The sequence below is a fragment of the Grus americana genome, chromosome 8 (genome assembly GCF_028858705.1).
Source record: "Grus americana isolate bGruAme1 chromosome 8, bGruAme1.mat, whole genome shotgun sequence".
Classification (NCBI taxonomy): domain Eukaryota; kingdom Metazoa; phylum Chordata; class Aves; order Gruiformes; family Gruidae; genus Grus; species Grus americana.
The window spans coordinates 23,415,566-23,435,196 of NC_072859.1; the positions used below are offsets into that span (position 1 = coordinate 23,415,566).

General features: G+C 37.4%; 1 protein-coding gene across 2 annotated transcripts in view; it reads right to left on the minus strand.

Moving 5' to 3' along the window:
• ST6GALNAC3 (ST6 N-acetylgalactosaminide alpha-2,6-sialyltransferase 3) overlaps positions 1-19,631 on the minus strand; it is a 226,591-nt gene that overhangs the window by 169,725 nt on the left and 37,235 nt on the right. The window lies entirely within an intron of this gene.

The following is a 19,631-nucleotide window of genomic DNA, read 5'->3' on the forward strand; positions in this document are numbered from 1 at the left end:
ATGCATTATGACTGTCTGGGATTGATACAATATTAGGAGACTTTTTTTCCTTTCATTGTCTCTAACTAAACCCAACAAATCCTAGCAGGAATAGTCTGTGTTAGGCACCTATTCATTGCTGACAAAGAAAACAGGTCCAAGTCACTGTAAGGTTAATCTTTCTTCACAGCTATCTCTCATCCTTACAGAGGCTGCATTAAACACCTTCCAAATGAAAAAAACCGAACAGGTAAAGCAAAAAAAGCAAAAAAAACCCCACCACATGAAAAATATGGGTTCTTCCTTTAAAACATCAAGAATATGAATTTGAATTTTGTATCTAATGCCTACACGTTGTGGCTTACAGAAACATTAAAAATGTATAAACAGAATTTGAAATAGCTTGAAGAACCACAGAGCCACACATCTGTTAACCAAATGGAAAGTATCTAAAAAATTAAAGAGGTTGTGGACATTATTTGTCTTATTCTTTTGCATTGCACACAATCATTATGTGTTCTTCTCTTCTAATTGAGTCCTCTAAGCTATGAGTTTACATAAACACAAGTGTCCAGCCACAAATCAGTCTTTGATCAAGCCTAAATGCAACAAATTAAGAAGCGTTTTTAAGTACTTATTAGCAGAATTATTACAAAAGAGCAACAAAATACTTGCATAACATATTTCTCTCAAACCAAAGCTACCAGCAGTAGTAAGGGAGGATAATCTTAACTGCTTTTTGAAGACCTCAAAGTATATAAGAGCATGAATTGACCTAGGTAAGTACCAGGATAAGAGAAAATACAACATGCTAAAACTCACACTAAAATAAACCATTTTTGAAGATTAAGATGTTCTTCATGTAGCATTTCCCAATCTGTTGTGACGAGAAGAGAAGGACAGGCATGAGGTCAGCAAGAAAAGGAGACTGAATGAGCGTAACCACAAAGGGAATATAGGAGGAGGGGAATATCTTCAGCATGAGTGGGCTGCCTTTGATTTGCAGTAATGACATATATAACACTACTCTCCTGCCCACCTCCACCCCCAGGGGAAAAAAAAAAAAAAAACAACAAAAAAAACCAACCAAACAAACAAAAAACCCACACAAAAACCCAAGAAAAAACGCAACACCAAAACCCAACATACATTGCAAACCACATTTTACTGTTTGCATAAGCTCCATTTTGAGGTTGTCAATACACTGAAAGAATTCACAAGAAAATTAATGTGATACGGCAAACCAATGAGAAAGGTGTATTTTTCTTCTATGTCTTGTTCTACTTCATTAGCCAGCAGGAGTAAAGTCTTGGAGCGTGCAACTGAGCAATTTGTCTGTTGTCTCAGAAACATACCAAACATATTTGATATGCTGGAGGAAAAAAACCCACAACAACAACAAAAACCCCCTCTCTCCGTGACTTCCTTATTATTAATCTGCGTCTGAGAAGTCATGCAGTTTTCATGCATCTGTACCCGAGCAGCCAATGAAGGCGAGAAAACTAGATGACTATGTCCTTTCGTGATACAGCCGAGTCTTTCCATTATTAGAAAAAAATAATTTTTTTTTTTTTTTAAATCCAGAGTCAGGGCCATGGATAAAGGAAAAGAAAATGGGTCTTTTCTATAGCACATTACCATTTCACAACTAAGGCTAAGACAGACACTACCACTTCATAAAAGAGCAAATAATTAATTTCACTACCACCAGAAATGTTCTTTCTAGAAAGAGATCTATTTTTACTTCTTAATACCATTAAAATAGGTCTACAGCCAATCCTTATTCAGAGCTAAAGGCAGTTTTTAAATTGCCGGTTATGATGTTAATTTTTTGCTAACAAGATTTGTGATTTATATAGCAAGTACAGTTTAATGTAACTATAATTTGGCCTCCTGCTGCTAATTGATGACAAAACACTACATACTTTTTTTTAAACTTTAGAGAAAAATTAAACATTTTCTAGTGCATTTTTGACTTTTATTGTACACAACTTGCTTGAAATGCTATTATGATCAACTACAAACCAGTTCCAGATTACCTTTAACTTCCATACTCTGAATACCTCTATTATATACCATCAACCAATTAAGATAATCTTTCTTTGCAATGTGAATATTACTGGAGGAAAATAGAAGGGTAATACAATGTACAACCAGAATAATGTGGGTTTGAACACATTTTCCAACTTTGAGACTTTGTTATTTGTAATTTCAGAAAAAAATGACACTGCTACACAGGCATATAAAATAAATATAAACCAAGCCTTATTTAAAAAAAACAAAACAAAACCCAAACCACCACCACCACCACAAACCAACAATTTCCTTTGAGTTAGTTTACAGAGATTTCCACTTTCCTTAAAGCACTGCTTTTTATTTTAGCTAGCAGAAATCCTGGTAAAGGTAGCCAATGTTTGTTCCCTGACATTTCTGCTGAGATGAAAAACAAGGATTTGCTCATCTCGCTCTCTGAATCCACAGTACATGTGTGAGAAATAATCAACAGATCTGGGTTAATACTGCAGAATATTTCTGCAAATAATCACTGCAGTAGTAATACTTGGGCCCATAGTCAGATGGTCATCTTTGGCTCTTCCCTCTCAAGAAAACTTTTCAGTGCCTCAAAGCTACTTCCCATACAACATTTCCAAAGCACGTTCTTGTGTCGTGTGCACATCAGTACAAATTAATACGGGTCCCTGTTATTTCAGTTTTGACAATTTTTCCTTCCCACAGCTGCTAAAAACTTGTTTCGAATGCCCCCAAAAAGCTGCTGCCAGATTTACCTTCCAGTTTCCCCAAAGCTTGTATTACTTTGATTATTTCCATTGGATCCCCTTCCATCCAAATAAAAAAAAGGAGCTATTGTTACACCCTGCAGAACTCAACTTCATCCTCTCCTTGCAATGTTCATCCCCGCTTTTCTTTCAGAAATCCCACTGGGAGCTAACTCTGTCACCACTTTCACTTCATCTGACCACTGCTTCATTCTCCTGAGGACTCCATGCAGCTTTGAGAAGCTTTGCCTGACAGAAATGAAGTAAAACATCTTCCTTCTCTTTCCAATACTCCCTTCCAATCTGCCATTCCTTGCTCTGCCTTTACACAGAGGTCAAATACTGAAAAAATCCCTCTCTAAACTTCCCCCTCCCCATGGAATTAAGTTGGGCCAGATCTTCACAGCTTTCAATTTTAGTAAGATCATTTCAGCCACACTTGACCTCCATTTCGCTCTTCTGCTTTCTGTCAGAATTACAGAGATTATCTCCACTCACAGAAATTTTAACAAAAAATTACCCAAAACTGCAGTTTTCAAGGTTGCATACAATGGCATTTGTTCAAACCAAAGTCTGCCTTTGCATGCATACACTGGAATGTTCAAATTATGATACGGACAGAGAATGAAAGTGACAGCATGTAACTCTCCTGACAAGCAAGAGTTATAGATCAAAACTGCAAATCAAACCTGAAAATAATGTCTTCAATATTAAATTCTTGCACAGAAATAAGTGATCCAGTCCAGGGAATATTCTTTAGTAGGCATGAACTGATTTTTTTCTCTATCAAGCCAAAAAAAAAAAAACCAAATCAACAACCAACCAAAAGAAACCCAGAGTAAATATATTACAGAGTTTCTCCTCTTCAGAAAATATTTTTCATAGAAGCCCAATATTTGTATACCTGTGAAGAAAACTTTGCTAAGAAATTTATATTGTGACTTTACAGTTTACATCCATTTTTTAATGGACATATGTATATAAAGTTCGCTGTTAAGCTCCCTGGAACAAGCACTGCTTGCTCTTTATTTGAAGACCAACTTGAACAAGAGGTTCTTGCTCTTAATTAAGCTTTTAAGATTCTAGAGTAAAACATAATTTTTACCACCACCTCAGTTTAGATGGATAAAGCCTTAGCATAATTAAATTAGTCAAGACCTTCACCCTACAATCCAGAATATAAAGATAATATCTTTAAATATAATACTTCACGTAGTACATGTAGTGGGAGAAATCCATAAAATTATGGATGACATTTACATGCTTGTGACTATGTACAAATTTTGTGGCCGCAATCAACTAGTTTTTTTTAACTAAGACATCTTTACAAAACACAGGTACTTACTTAACAAGGTAAGGTTAAAGCAAATGTCTTCCACGAGAAAGAAGACAATCCCAGTTTATTTCTAACACACTATTGAAAGTATTATTTAAAGTTAGGGGGATACCTGTCTAGAAGGGCACTAAGTCATGATACCCAGATCACTCATACAATTCAGAAGAGAATTCCTTGGCTCAGGCCAAGGAACACTCCTAGAATAAATGACAAATGTATTTCTATCACACAAGCTTACGTATATGCCCTAGGGAACCGCAGAGTTTAGACAAACTTGAATTAAGGAAAAGTGCTCTCTTAAGATCAAAAAGAGGAACAACAAAACTGAATTTGCTTGATTAAAACAAATTTTATCTATTTCCAGAATGAAAAAAAACCCCCTTGTATCTGATCAGTTGAGATTCTTTGAGGATATTGCCAAGATGAAAATCACAGCATAACTTAACCTATTCACTTTTAACAAAAAAATGAAAAGGAAACACATTTCTGAGGTGAGCTCTAAGGTGAAAGCTTAATTCCAAGGATAGGGAATTATGTGTAGGACTAACTCACTTTAAAATTTGCAGAACAACTAAAGCTTACAAAGTAAACAAACCTTCAGTAAAAACAGCATCTCTTCCTTTCCCATTTCTGTCTGTGACTGGAAGAGGACCTATACAGACTCAGCCCTGCTCAGTGGGAAACAACAGGGATCAGGCAGCCAAGTAAGGTTTAGTATAGGAAGATACAGTGTCCTCTCCCCACCTGCTGCACTATGATCAGGGCCTCTGCACATGGAACACATCCTCCAGCAAAAGCTGTCTATCTTCCATTGTATGTTGTAATTGTTATGGAAGATGTCTTGCCCTCATTCAGCAGGGCACGAGGACCCTTAGAGAACGGCTTCTGTAATCTGCAGGGTCACCTCAACCTTCAATCCAAGGAAGAGCTAAAGCTGAAATCAGTGAGAGCTCTGGGTGGAGCACAGAGAGGGCACAGTGTCCAAAAGCTAAAGGGACAGGACAGGGGACAGCCTACAGGCAGGACCCTGCTAGGGATCCTAGGGCCCAGTCAAGAGAAGTGGACACAGACACTGGAACAGACTCCAGCTGTACACTCAGTTAAATTGCTGGGGAAACCTTAGATCTTTCTGGAGATTAACCTACAAACAACATCATCCAGCAGTTCTGTGGAATTAGGATCAATACTGTCAAGTAGGATATCAGTGTTAGATAGATAACAGGTAGGAGTAGAAGAAGATTTGACTTTTAAAATACTCAGTGGTCATAAATAAGTGAGCATTGCAAATTATATCAAACACAAATGAAGGCAGATCATTTAAGAGCAAGTGCACAGGCTAACAGATAGTAAAGCAGTTCAATACTGATAAGCTTCAACCAATATATCTTACAGGAAAAGGAGAAGAAATCTGTCCATAAACAGATGATAAAGGAAAGAGGCAGGAACGTACCTCTGACATCCTTAAGTCAGCAATGGTGGATGCTGGGGATTACAAGGGAGCGCTCCTGCTATTGGAACAGAGTGATGGGCTACATGGAATATTGGCCTAACGAAGCAACATATTTATGTTCTTTAAAAAAAAAAAAAATGCAAGCTGTTGAGACTGTTGTGTGCAGAGAAGAAAGTACTCAAGTACAGGCGAGGAGGGGAAATGGCTCAGTGTGCAGCTGCAATAATAAAGCTGAGTGTGAACAAAGACAGCTATCGCTACCACCAATTTTGCAGTTCAATCAAGTTTTTCATTCACAAGTCTCCAAGGATTATACAAATGTTCATTAATGAGGTAACCAATCTCTTTCCAACTCATTTTCAGATGAGTTAACTAAAAAAAAAAAAAAAAGCTAGTTTCCCAAGCTTGCTGTTTTACAATTATACTGCTACCCAATAGGAGATTTTATGGCATATTCACATGTAAGGCAACATCTAGAAGAGCTCTGCATTTAAAAAGTGCTTGATGAGATGGGATAATACAAAAACAGAAAGGAAAAAAGCTCAAGTGTTAAGACTCCTTGGTTCCATTTCCTCTTATTCTTCTGCAGTGAACTTGGTGACAGAAAGGAATTAGCTCCTTCAGTTACCTGATATCAGAAGCTAAGAATACTGAATCTCCTTCCTGCACACACGCACAAAGAGCAAACAATGATCATGGCAATGTACCAGAGACCTGTCCCTGGACAGACATGAAAAGAATTTAGTTAGAAATTGGAAATCCTTCTGATCACAATGAAAAATTGCAGTGAAGCTAGACAGAGAAAACTGGAATAAGAGCAGCCACATTATCATCTGTAATGGGCAACGGCTGCCACAGGCTACAAACAGCATTTGGATTTTTCAGCACAAACCGGGAGGATCTATATAAAATTTTAGAAGCATTTTCAATCCACAATGTCTGTCATATGCTAACAAAGCGTAATAATTAATTTGGAGAAAAAACAGATTGGTAGGTTGCCAATCTGCGTGAAACAGCCAAGTCATGCTGTTATGAAATCTTAAAAAGATGAACTAATGTGCAATAGATTAATAAGGGGAAATAAAAATACAGGAAGCACATAAGAATACTCAGGAACTCTATTAAGACCTACAGATACATGCAAAGCTAGTGAGCAACGCCTCATCCAAATAGAGATGATGCGTGGTACAGGCTTAGGGTCCATTCATCCAGTACCTCGGAAGGTAAGAAAGCAATCAAAAAGCAAGCAAGTACAAAACACAGATGAGCTTAATACAAAGATGCGTGGGAATCAGGAAAAAAAATACCCAAGCCACTAAAGCAATGTTTTGTATAACGGGTGGTCACATGCATTAACTGCAGTAAAGGGAATAATTATGCCACAGCTTCCAGACAAGAAAATAATGCACCATATTGAAGTAGGTAGCAACAGGGATCAGTGGCTTGGAAGATAACATTTTGCATGTGTAACATTAATGCAGTGCCCTGTTTGCAAAGCAAAGACAGCACCGCATATAGGGAAAGAGACACACGTACACAAAGTCCAAACAATTAAATGCAATATGAACATTAATTCATGTCCTACGCCACTCAGATTTCCTCAGAATTATGCAAGAAAATAATGCAAAGCTACTGTCAGACAAACCAAATGAAATAATCATGAAACCAAAGGAAGTACACAGGTTATAATTTATATACAAAAACACCAAAGAATAAATATACACACTGAAGTTTCAGGAAGTACAGACAACACAATCATTGCCTTCAGTTAAAACAAGTGAATGGGTGCTCCTGGCGATGCTGAAAGAAGTAAAATATTTCTATGAGAGATGCAGCAGATGCAAAATAAAGACGTAGCCTGAATATGTCTGTCTCAACTTGATACAGCCATCAGAAGTAGCATGAAGCTTATTACCAATCATCCCACCTTGAAGCACTACGTGAATGAAAAGGCAATCACACAACATGATGCCAGTGAGATGGGGCTTGAAGGATCATTCCTATAAAAGGGACAGTCAGTACCTTGTGTGTGAAGGTCACTATCATCAGAGGAAAAATATACACCCGATTGAAAAGAAGTGTCTTGCAGTAGTGTTTGCATGTGAGAAGTTTGGTTCAAGGACAGGAAACCATTCTAGTGGAAAGAGATCATAAATCACCACAGAGCTGCTTTTTTTTTTTTTTTAAAAAAGTAATGACAAGAAAAAAAGACTGAGATATACATAACTGACTTCCTATCCAGTACAACCTTGCAGCATCAAAATAAGGCAGCTCAACAGTAATATTAACTCTTCGGTTTGACAGACTCAGCTAAAACAGTTCTGTGCCCATATCAAGGGAGATGCTGGAATGAATCAAAGAAATAATGAAGAACAAAAAAGTTTACTCAGTCTTACATCCAGCATCTTTTCAGGATGATGCTCCTTTCCAGTAAGACAAGTTCCCAAGAACAGAAAATCTTCTTCCCCTGCCTACCAGAGCTGAGGCACAATGGTACAAGGCACAGTTAGGTGTGGTGGTAGCTGAATCTTAGTGAAAAATTATAACTGATAAAAGAAATTCTCTAAATATTAATTCACACATTTTGTAATATGAACAATGGATGCTACACTGATCTCAGGCATGACAAAAGATACCTGAGCCCAGTGAACAGCAATAACTCATAATGGTGTTCAGTCTAAGCAGAAGGAAAGACATTAGCACTCCATACTGGGCAAGCAGCAAATCAAAACTAGAAATTGAAAATTAGAACAAAAATACATATTTTTTTACACTGCTTTGTTTAAAGTCATCATGTTGAATATCAGACCTTAAAGGAGGCCTAACTTCAACTACCTTTGAAGACAGAGTCAGTCATTCAAGGCGAACTGCACAGCAGCAAAGCTACACCTTTTTAACAGACATTAACTTATTCATGAACAAATTGCAGAGGGCTGGGATATATTTCACAAAAAGGCAAGTAAATGCATTGATGACAAACTGAGTCATAACTAGGAAAGCTGAAGAGGATAAAATACACTCTTGACACTTGATTAGCAGACCACAAAAGAAAATGGCAATGTTTTCTAAAATCCTATTCTATCAACCTAAAACCCTATTCTTCTTGTCTGAAAGGATTCAGATTTGCTTAAAAAAAAGTTAAAAAAATAAACATTTGAGTCACTAGCAGTTCCAAACACAAATTAAACTGTGAAAGATTAACACATTCAAAATCAGATAGGTTTCCAGCCATTAAAGCACCAATTTGTTTTGCCTTTCCTTGACTTGCATTTATGATATCAATATATGTACAAATTTTAAAAGTGTAATTAAGACAAAATGAATGACGCATTTTTTCCAGCACTGCCATTTCAGATGAAATGGAAGGGTAGGACAGTTTCCCGAGAGAGGGCATTGTAGTAGGATAGTATGACTACATCCATGGTAGGGTACAGGGATCCATCTCCAGACAGGGCTCAATGATGGGAAAGCACAGAACCTGACCAGTATATAGTTTTGCCAATTGGTGTATCGCCACTGTCGGTTGTGGACCACAGGTGCCACCACACCTGTCTTTGCAGTGTGGGTCTTAAGTGCAGTTCCATCCCCTGCTGTTGGCAGGAGTTAGTGATAACAGCTCACGACTGCTAGAGAAACTCCTCTTTTGTTTGAATTACATAGATGGCGCTTTGGGTGCCAGAGGTCCCACTTCAGTCCCTGCTGATTCGTATCGTGTCCTTCCTTCAAGCAGCTATGGTTCGCTACTCATCAGTCTACAGGGTTCTTCACATCTCTAACTATTAAAGCACACTAATATGGAAGATCTGCAAAAAAATGGACTTCATTGCCTTGCATAAAAACTGTATTAATCATGCAAAGATCTGCTCTGTGCATTTGTATACATTGTGGGGAAACCAAGTCTGGCTGTGTCCCAAGAATGTGCTTATAGCACTAGAGCTATCTAGTTTAAAATCTCATTTTCTAAGTACTAGATTAAATAAATACTGCAGCCCACAAGTGGAGAAAGTTAAAGTATTTTCCAAAGCTCTTTTATAATATTAAAATGTTATTTGTTATGCAAGAAACCTTGAGTCTGTGGAAGGCCAAGTAAAGAAAAAAAAAATCACCTTGCCATACTTCCCAAACATACCCAAATAAAACAGTTTAGGCAGAAACATGAATTGAAGCAGAAGTAGCTTCCAGTAAGTCCTCCAGCTTCTGCTAGAGTAGCACAACTGCAAGAGAGGACTAGATTTGAGAGTTTTAACAGAGCAGAAGCTGCAACTATCATGTTTCCTATCGTTTAAATATTATTACAGTGTTAGAGGATCCTCCTCCTTTTGAAGCAAGTTGGTTCTGATTCATTCAAGATTGCTTCTGCAGTGCTGGCAGAAACATCCAACTTCCGAAGAAAGGTAGAATGAGTAAGACATGGGTTTCTATTTGAAAAAGTTAGTTTTCTTAGCCTCTTAGGTTGCTAATTTAATCCCCCTGTTTGCAGATATTTTTGTTAAGTTGCTGGAAGAGTTGTTCTGCTTTACAGTCAGGTGGAAAACAGTAATTCTTTGACAACATCTCAGTCTGGAGAAAGGCAAAACATTAACTTTGTCCTTTGAATCATGATAAGAATTTGACATAGGGGGCTACTTGAGAGAGACTAATTCTAATCTCAGCTACCTGAACACTGAGAGTCAGACTTGTAAAATGTTACATTCTTTTCGCATAGCAAAGCACACATCTTAGTTGGCCAGGGCACAGCAGATTCCTTCTGACCTCCATATCATACGCAACCCAAATAACTTATATCAAGCTGAAAGACTTGAGTTACACATTTTAATTTAGGAGTGAAATACCTAGCCTACTGTAACTACAGAAAAGAAAAAGCCAAAGCACTGATGTTACACAAAGCCTTTGCAATGGCCAGGAACTAATGAGCAGAAGGAAGCCTGGATAATTCCAAAAGCCAAACCACACCTCTGCAGCACAAAGTTGAAACACTCCCAGAGCTCCTGCCAGGCTAAGCCAGAGGAAAAACCCGAATGATCACAGGCCTGCAAGCAAATCACTACTGAGACACGCAAGGGAATTCTCTGCACCACCTTCCTGGAGATTACACTGACCTGACCTACTTATTATCCAGATGCCAGCTACGACCTGGTTTTGATGTTCACAAGGAACCCTGCTTTCACCAAAGTCAAAATACGTAAGGGGAACGGGCAGAGTGCAGAAGAGGAATTCATTCCTGGCAGGCAATTAGCAGAAACCCTGATGCATGAAATATAATGTAATCATCATACTAATGCAGAGTTCTATGTAATAAAAGCTACCCCTAATTTCTTTCAGGGTTCACTGAAGGAAAGAAACAGGCCAAGGAACCTTTAATTCCACATCTCCAGTACATACAGATTAAAGAGCATCTCCCAAAACTGGAGCAAAGCAGATTTCAAGAAAAGCAGCCAGTTTCTCCTCAAATACTCATGGTGATGCAAGTTCACTGTCTCCCTAGGGCACTGTTCCAACACTCCATCCCTTGAGTGCAGTTAAAACTAACAAGAGTCACTAATGACATGTTCGCTACAAAGCCTAGGTCTGTTCTTGATAATATTACTAGACTTATTAGCAGCATTTGTTACTGTTCAGTAGATCCTGCTGCATTGATGACTAGCGGTGATCAGTTACGTACAGATAGTTCTGTTCAGAATTGGCTGCAGTCTTGCTTTTAGTTGGTGAAAGTGAATTCATTCTCTCACTTTGCTGCGTTTATGCACGTAGCTCACTTCTCCCCACATTGATTTTAAGGCCTCAGGGCAGGACGTATTTCTTTTATGACTTTTACTTGTTCTACGTGAATTCACATGCATACTTGTAGAGTGCATCTGAGATGAATATATAAATGCATTATCTAGTAAACTACGTGAGCGCTAGCAAACTACGAACAACCCAACTGAAAGGTGGCAGCTCTGACAAGTATCAGATACATATGACACAATTTTCCCAAAGTCATGTCTCTAAATTTAGTTTTCCATCTCTGCTTTCCTACTTTTATTCTGCCACTAAATTGCCCTTCTTCAGCTCCCCCTCTCAAATCCTCCAGCTCTTTCTCCTCTCTCAGACTCAACCAAAAGGCCACCTACCTAACTCATGTAGCGGGCTCACAGCCTTATATTGTCTTTCATGTTTCTGCTGCATCAGTTATCACTCGACCTCCGCAAGGATGAACAGTGCCAAAAGCACCAGTGTGAAGCAACTAAAATGAGAAAATGGGTCTAAAAAAACCCACCCCCAAACCCAGAAAAAATTAAAAAAGGATGCTATAAACAGCCCCTGTTTTTATGTGAAACATAAGGCAGCTAAACTCAGCACAGTAACGTAAAATAGTACTGACATCTACGCTTTCAGAATGTGTGGTCTAATCTCCGTTGGAATCCCTAGTGCTTAATCTGTCAGACACCACACTCAGATTTAGTATTTACTGCCAGGTATTAATTCTCAACTGTTTCAAGCAAAAAATCATCAGGACTGGACAATACAGCTAAGTAAACATGGTTTTTTAATCAACTCTTTTCATGGAGATGTCCTACTTTGTTTTAATTAATAAAAAAGCAATCCTATCAACTAAGAATTTAATCCTACCCTAAGTATTTTGCCAGTGTAACCACAGAAATATCTCTGAACCACACTCAAACATGAGGCTACAATCTCATTAAGAGCAAAACCAAAACAAACCTCACACAGTGGCAAATTAGAACCAAATTTCCTTTACTGTAAGTGGCAGAGGACTTTGGCAGGGAAATTCCTGTGCAAAGGAAAGAGTAGGGAAAAATTGTTCCCTTTAAGAAGGACAGGAAACAGTTAATCTGAAACAAATATGAATAATTACCTCTGGTCTCCAGTTCCTACAAGTAAGGTCTAAATTGCAAAGAGTTCAAAGGGTTTCTTTGCTTTACTGTTACTAGTATCATACAAATATTGGGCCAGAGGCCCCATCCCTCCACCACACTAATGAAGCATCAACTATATTGAGAATATGATGCACTGAGCACAGCTTGCTGGAGCCCACTTGCAAGAACCCAAGATGAAGAGAGTAGCACTTTGGTAAAAATACTGGCAGGCCGTGATTGCATGATTAATAGTGAGAGAAATAAACTTACAGGTCTGTCCCCATATTTGGATCTCCTAACTTCCAGGATGACTTTCTCCTTAGTATTGTCCTGGACTACTCATAGTCTATTTTGAATACGCTATGTGACCTACACTATACTGGTATTTCAGGACAAGAGTTTTGAAACTTCCATAAACTCATAAAAGTAACTTTATTTTATGGCTGCATCCTTCATTAGACAATTTAGCACTGATTGCCATTGATCATCAAATTTCTTCCTCCTTTATTCACATTTTCAAGGCAGAGGCCACAAGGAATTACATCCCAGAAAATGTCCGTTCCTTCATTGACTAAGGTGGTCTCATATATTTTATTCTACAAGTCAAATCTCTTCTCTACCTTCTCATTTCAAAAGGTACAAACAGACAACAAGCATTTTCCAGCCAATTCTTGGCACAGCTCCTTTAAACACTACAAAGTCATTCTGCTTGCCAACTCATCTACCAATTACTTTCTTTTGAATTTGAATGACCCTGACTGCAGTAAATTTTTAAATGTAAGTGTAGTTGACAGAATGCCTATATTTGCCAAACTATACATTTATGAATACTTCTGTTCAAGTAAGCAGATAATGCAAGACTAGGTGTTTATTTTATTTTTATTGATGATGTTTCTGTCCGACAGAAGGCTAAAAGCTTCAATAAAAAGCCTCCTTGAAATCAAGGTCAGCACGATCAGATACTTAGGACTCAAGGTTTAATTCACCATATGAAGGTTAGTAACGGAAACCATCAGAGACTACTTTGCACGATGTTACTAATGCAGTAAGGCTTGCATACCAATTGCAGCAACAGATTTTTATATAGGGTTGCTGAAACATTCAGAATGTCAACACAGGATCAATTTAACTGTCCACCACCCAAACAATTATAAAGACCAACCCTGAGCAAGACTGCTTGCTAATTGTGAGCTAACACAGGACCTCAGCACTGGATCCAGGCAAACAAACCTTTATTATCACTAGAGAAACAAGAGGGAGTGTTGTAATCTTGGTACCTACTGAGGAAGTATTTTCCTTGTGCTAGACTGGCATTTAAAACCAAAAAAATATAAAATACAAATGAAATTACTATATAAGAACTACAAGCATGAGCTCTAAAACACTATGTTGAAAGGTTTCCCTCAAACACCCTACACTTTCAAATCAAATTAAAAAGTTACATGTTTAATTCTGCCCTGAAAATATTCCAAAATCATTATCAATCATATGCAAGCCAGATTTTCACAAACTCAGGCTAGTGCTGTACATGACCAGTGGACTTTTGCTTGGAATAGCAAAGATAAATAACAATGCTGTGCTTCAAGATGTCCCAAGACTTAGTTACAAATTAAATAATACATCACCTTCTTCAAGGAGAAATCATGTAGCTAGAACTCCATGAAATGTTTGATCTAGCTACAGACTAACTGCAGACAGACATCTCTACAGCGTTATTGACAAAGCTTCCACAACAGGGACACAACCTAATAAACCAGAAGGATCAATTATTTCTCCACTACATTCTTTACCATCTCAGTTCTCCAAGCCCTTTAAGTAATTTCCGTAGGAATAATTCAAAGCAATGGCAAAGAGTCCTTGGGAAAGTGAATTTAACTTTATCAGACTTCTGGAGACTTCTGTAAGCTAAGATCTGGTATTTATCAACGTTTTCTGCAGTCTGTATAGCACATGCTTACACTAAGTACCAGTTTCTTTTCTTTGCAATTCTTCTATAACACTTCTCTTTTGATGACACGGGATCATTTCAGCATCCCAGGAGAACAGCATCCCCTTCTCCCCCACATCCTCCCCCTTGCTTATGTCCTCAGAAGCTGGCTCCAGCAGAAACAGCCCCAGCGCAGCCCATGCATCGAGTGGCAGGAACAATCAGTCCCAGATTCAGTCAGATTTAAGGCAGATTCAACCGCTTCAGACAGCCACGGTGCCTGCATCTCTATGCAGAATGCATCACCTCATTGAGAGCTCCTTCAGAAGCAGAGCACTGATAAAATACCAGTTGTATGCCATTAAATACCTGTCTTCACAAAGGTATCTAGTCCTACATGTATGTCTTTGCTGGCTCTCACAAAGACAGTACAGAAGACATTTTCTGGTTTATTTGCAGTTGATCTGAAATTAATGTGAATTTGGTTAACATACCAATGAAAGCAGAACTGCTTGGAGCAGACCACCTCCCACACTTCAGATCTGATCACTGGAACATCCACCCAGCACATACAGCAAAATAGCAATGTTGGAAAGACTGCAGTCAGGAAGCAAGTTGAACATCACACAATGCGACGGATTCATGCAGACACCCTTCTGGGTGGTTTGAAACTGCAGCAACACAGTTTCTGATCTTTGTAAATCCTGGAGGGAGAATCTTGTACCAATGCATATTAATTAAAACCTTAGCTGATCCTTTCTTTAATAGAGGCATCAAATTTGCATTTCCTTACCCAGTAAGCCAAAGCAGGTATCTAGTGATGAAAGTGTTAGGTATTTGATACTCCTCAGAATTACAAGCTTAGATCCTACCAGCAACTTCTTGAAATTTACTACAAGAAATCTTTCAATAGAATAAAAAAAAAAAAGAGGGAGGGGCACCAAGAAGGTAGTTATAAAGGTAGCAAAGTATGTTTGCCAGATTTTACCCAGCTTAAACCACCATTCTACTCACATCGATATATAAGTGAATTAAATAATCGATCATCTTCCTAACAATGCCCAAGAATAATGACTGTGCCATTTAAAGAGACCAAAAAAGCCATCTTAGTTCTTACAGTGAACATAAAAAAAGAGTAATTACAGAACTACTGGATGGAAAACAATCACAGTATTTTAGTTAAAGAAGCTGAGCCTAAGTAGTATAATGTACTCATCTGTTGTCTGTCATAATGAAGGCAGTAATTTGTTCCAATACCATTTAAGTATCTTAAATAATTTGGAATGCATGGTAAACTTCACAACGGCATTGCGAACATTTAAAAAGCTATAATTTTGTTGGGAATCCGAGTTCAGGATTAGGGTGGCAACAACAGGGTGCGATTAAAGTGAGACACTTCACTTTCAAAATTTCCAGGAGGGGATCAGGGGCAGGGGAGAGGATGCTGTTTCCTTGGAAACTAGTGTACATGTATAGTTTCAGTATTTAATATGGATTAGATGGCATAGTTACTACAAAGCAAATATAATTATTATTCTTTAAACTGAGCAAATCTAGAATACAAAAATTTCCAATGTCTAAGAAACATAAAAGGATGCTCAATAGGAAAGATCAAACAGCAAGAGTGCACAACTAGAGCGGAAGAGAACAGTCACTAGTGTCCAGGCTGTAAAAGTAATAATGAGAATAAATTCCATGTGTGCCCTCCTTTGTGATGAATGACTGCCACAAGCACAGTTCAATCTTTTATTTGTTTGTTCTCCCTATAGTCATTACCAGTAGAACACGTTTCACTTGGCATAGGTCTTGGAAACAGGTGGCATTTCAGGAAAGCAAACTCATTTAAAGGCAGTTTTGTTAACAAATACATCTTTTATAAGGGCCACACACAAGATATTTACCAAAAAGCAAACTTTCAGGGAAAAAAAGTATGTATAAAATATTGGCCAGCCATCTTTGGTTTTAGCTTAGCTAATATTTTAAGCGTATTCTGGAAGCCCAAAGCCGTCTGCACTTGAGTGATGAGCTAGGCAGGACTGCTCACGTGATAACTTTCAAGTGGTTTTTACACAGAATTTCCTAACCAAGAGGCCATAAGACCTTCCATAAGATACACCTACAGAAGGTGTATGTTTTAACTGGATATATTTTAGCCGCCAGAAACATCTGCTCCTGACCTGGAACACACTTATGAATGGCCTTGATTTTATGAACAATAGGGGTCTCTAATGTCAGCAGAAGTACTGCAGCAGTCACTTGGCCTGCAGACATCCATGCACATAGTTCAGTCTTTGAATATGCACTCAAACACAATCTCCACAAAGATGACTAGTGGAAATCAGCTGAAACTAAAGGCTATAGCTAAAGGCAAAAATATCTCATACAGTTTACACTGAAGTCAAACATTAAAAAAAAAAAGTCTGCACAGTTTTCATCATTTCACCTGCATTGTTGAATTACAGGAACCAACAAAAAGATTAGGAGAAAGATAATATTTAAATTACTGTGTTTTTATAAGCACTTAAAACTATTACATATCCGTGAAAAAAAAAATGATAGAAAGATAAAGCTGTTTAGGTTTTAAGTCAGAGACAGATCAAAGTCAGCCCTGGATTGAAAGTCTATTTAAATCAGTTCTTAATACAATAAATTAAATTTTCAGATACAGAATGCAAAAATCCAATAGAAAATTTGATCTACAAAAACAGATCTGTTACATGAAACATTCCCTGATTACTAGGCACCTACTTAGCTGTCAACTCTTCTAACAGCTCCATGGTAAAAGACACACGCTCATGACAGAAGAAAACCACCACCACCAAATTAAATCCAAGTTATAGGCCTGTATGCAATTAGTGCCTTGCCATTCTTGCTTTTTTAAGACACACAGTTATTTAGTAGAAGGTGTTTGATAAGGAAATACTGAATAAGTACTTCAAACAAGTTGTTGGTGAGAGCTTGTTCACACTTTAAAGTGAATTTAAATTTCAATGTGGGGTGGGTTTTTTTGTTTTCACTGATCACCAAAATACTGCATTTTAGTGCATTATATTAACGGTGCCAAATTTCATTAGACTGTGAAATTCAAAACCCACCTCTCCTTATGCAAGAGACTCCATGAAAGAACAGAAACAGTATACTTCATGATTTGGAAAATATTCTAAATAGTTCACAAAAACTTGAAGTTTCCTATCACAAGTTAAAAAAGAAAAAAATTAAACTACGACCTTTATTAAAGAAGTGTGCTGACAGAAAAATAAATTACTAATTTAAAATTAGTTCTCTATAATCACAGGATTCATCAGTAAATATTTAGAGGTACTTTTAAAAATTGCTAGCTTTTAAGCACATTAAATACTAAAATCTAAATGTAGCCAGGTTACAGACTTGCATAATGTTAAGAAAATCTTTGGTATCATTGAAAGCAGCTGTCTGGGCACAGGGGCACATCAGTATGAAAAGTACATTTTAAACACAATCTATATAGGGTTATTGTCCAGTTTGTTTATTACTGTTACCATGATATACAGCAGCATGACGATTGTCCTAGTCACAATGGAGTTGTGTCATACCACTAAAAAAAACATAGTTTATGGTAACTACACATTTCTCATTTTTAGCAGTGATCGAGGATAAAGTCTTACTAGAGTATAATTCTTGCAAAATACAGCACTGTTGATGTCAAAAATCTAATGCAAAAAATTGCAGTGATTTAAACTTAGTCTCAGATGCTATTGAGTAAAGAGCTTTAAATCAACTGAACACTCCTCTTAAATATCTATCATTTAAAGAACCAGATCACAAAGAGGAGGAAAAGACGCAAGATTTATCAAAGGTAAATGGGCTTCAGATAGCTTCAGTACTCTTCGTGCTAGAAAGATACCACCAAGTTGGAGATGTCATATATAAAAACAGAGTTGTTATTTATAGTTGCTCCTTCTCTAAATTTAATGCTCAGCCTTCCAATGCAGACTTGGCATTTTTCCTCTTGTATGGAGACCAGAAAGGATAAAAAAAAATGAACCTGCCCGGAACGTGCGCCTTTAACAATCCTGTTCCTTTGACATGCCCGTGCTCACTGGTTAAATCCTCTACCACCAAAACAACAGCTGACATCTCTGCTGCTGTAACAATAGCTGCACTTAAACAGCACTTTATTTATTCCATATAGAGATCATATAATTGTTCCTAGGATAATTAGCAAAATTCAAGAGGCATTTTTAAAAATAAAGTCACAAAGATGATAAATCTGAGGAAGACATCACTTGCTTACAACGATATAATAATTTAGTAGAAAGAGTATTTCTGGCAATAAATGGAAAAGCTCTTTGAAAGGACCATATAAGCTCAGCTTTCATTTTCTCCTCATTCTTAAAACACTTCTGTTTTCTGAGAACAAGGTGGAGAAGGTAGAACAGAAGTTACTAGGGAGGTATATAACTCATTGCAAATGGATTTGTCAGCCACGTTTAAGCTTTTGTCATTTACATATATGCAGATACAAAAAGTCAAGTCTATTAAATATTTCTGTCTTAGGTTTCAAAAATTCTAGAAGTATTTCCTACTAGTTTCATTTAGCATCTTACCATGCCTCTCACTGTGTATCAGTCTGTAATAAAGTTGTTCTGATGATTCAAATGTAGTAGTAAAATTGTTCAAGAAGTCTACTAAATTAAAGCAATTATTAAGAAGAAAGGTAACTAACCCACTGTAATTTATAGGTACACACTGAATACCGAGTAACTTACTACCTACAAAAAACCAAACAAACCAACTAATCTATTAGTCAATAGTAATCAATCAGGTTTGCTCTCTAGGGTTTTTGGTACTGTCAAACGCATTTAGGAATAAATCCAGTGATGAAGCCAGAGGAAATCCTTCCAACTTGTCTGTCTAGTGAATACATCTCAAGTAGTAGCAACCAAAAACTTGCACAGTTTATTTTGAATTCAAAAAAGCACATAAAGTAGTAGTCAACTAATGGACAGGGAAGGACAATAAACAGAACAGTCACTCAGATGATGTTCCTTATACCTTACTAGCTCGCAATGAAAAGATCAGGTTCTTCTGGCTGCAAGGAACAGGACATGGACAACCAGAAGGCCCCTAAATAAAGCCTAATAGAGATGGAAATTTTATTTTGTTTGTTTGCGACTTCATGTTTTCTTTAGATACCTTGTCTCTATCTCATAGATTTATAGGCTTTCACTTTATAGAATTGGAATAAAATTTCAAAATTATGGCATCTCAAAAATAAAAAGATTCTTGTAAAATTTGACTTTTAGCGGGTACTTTTTAAATG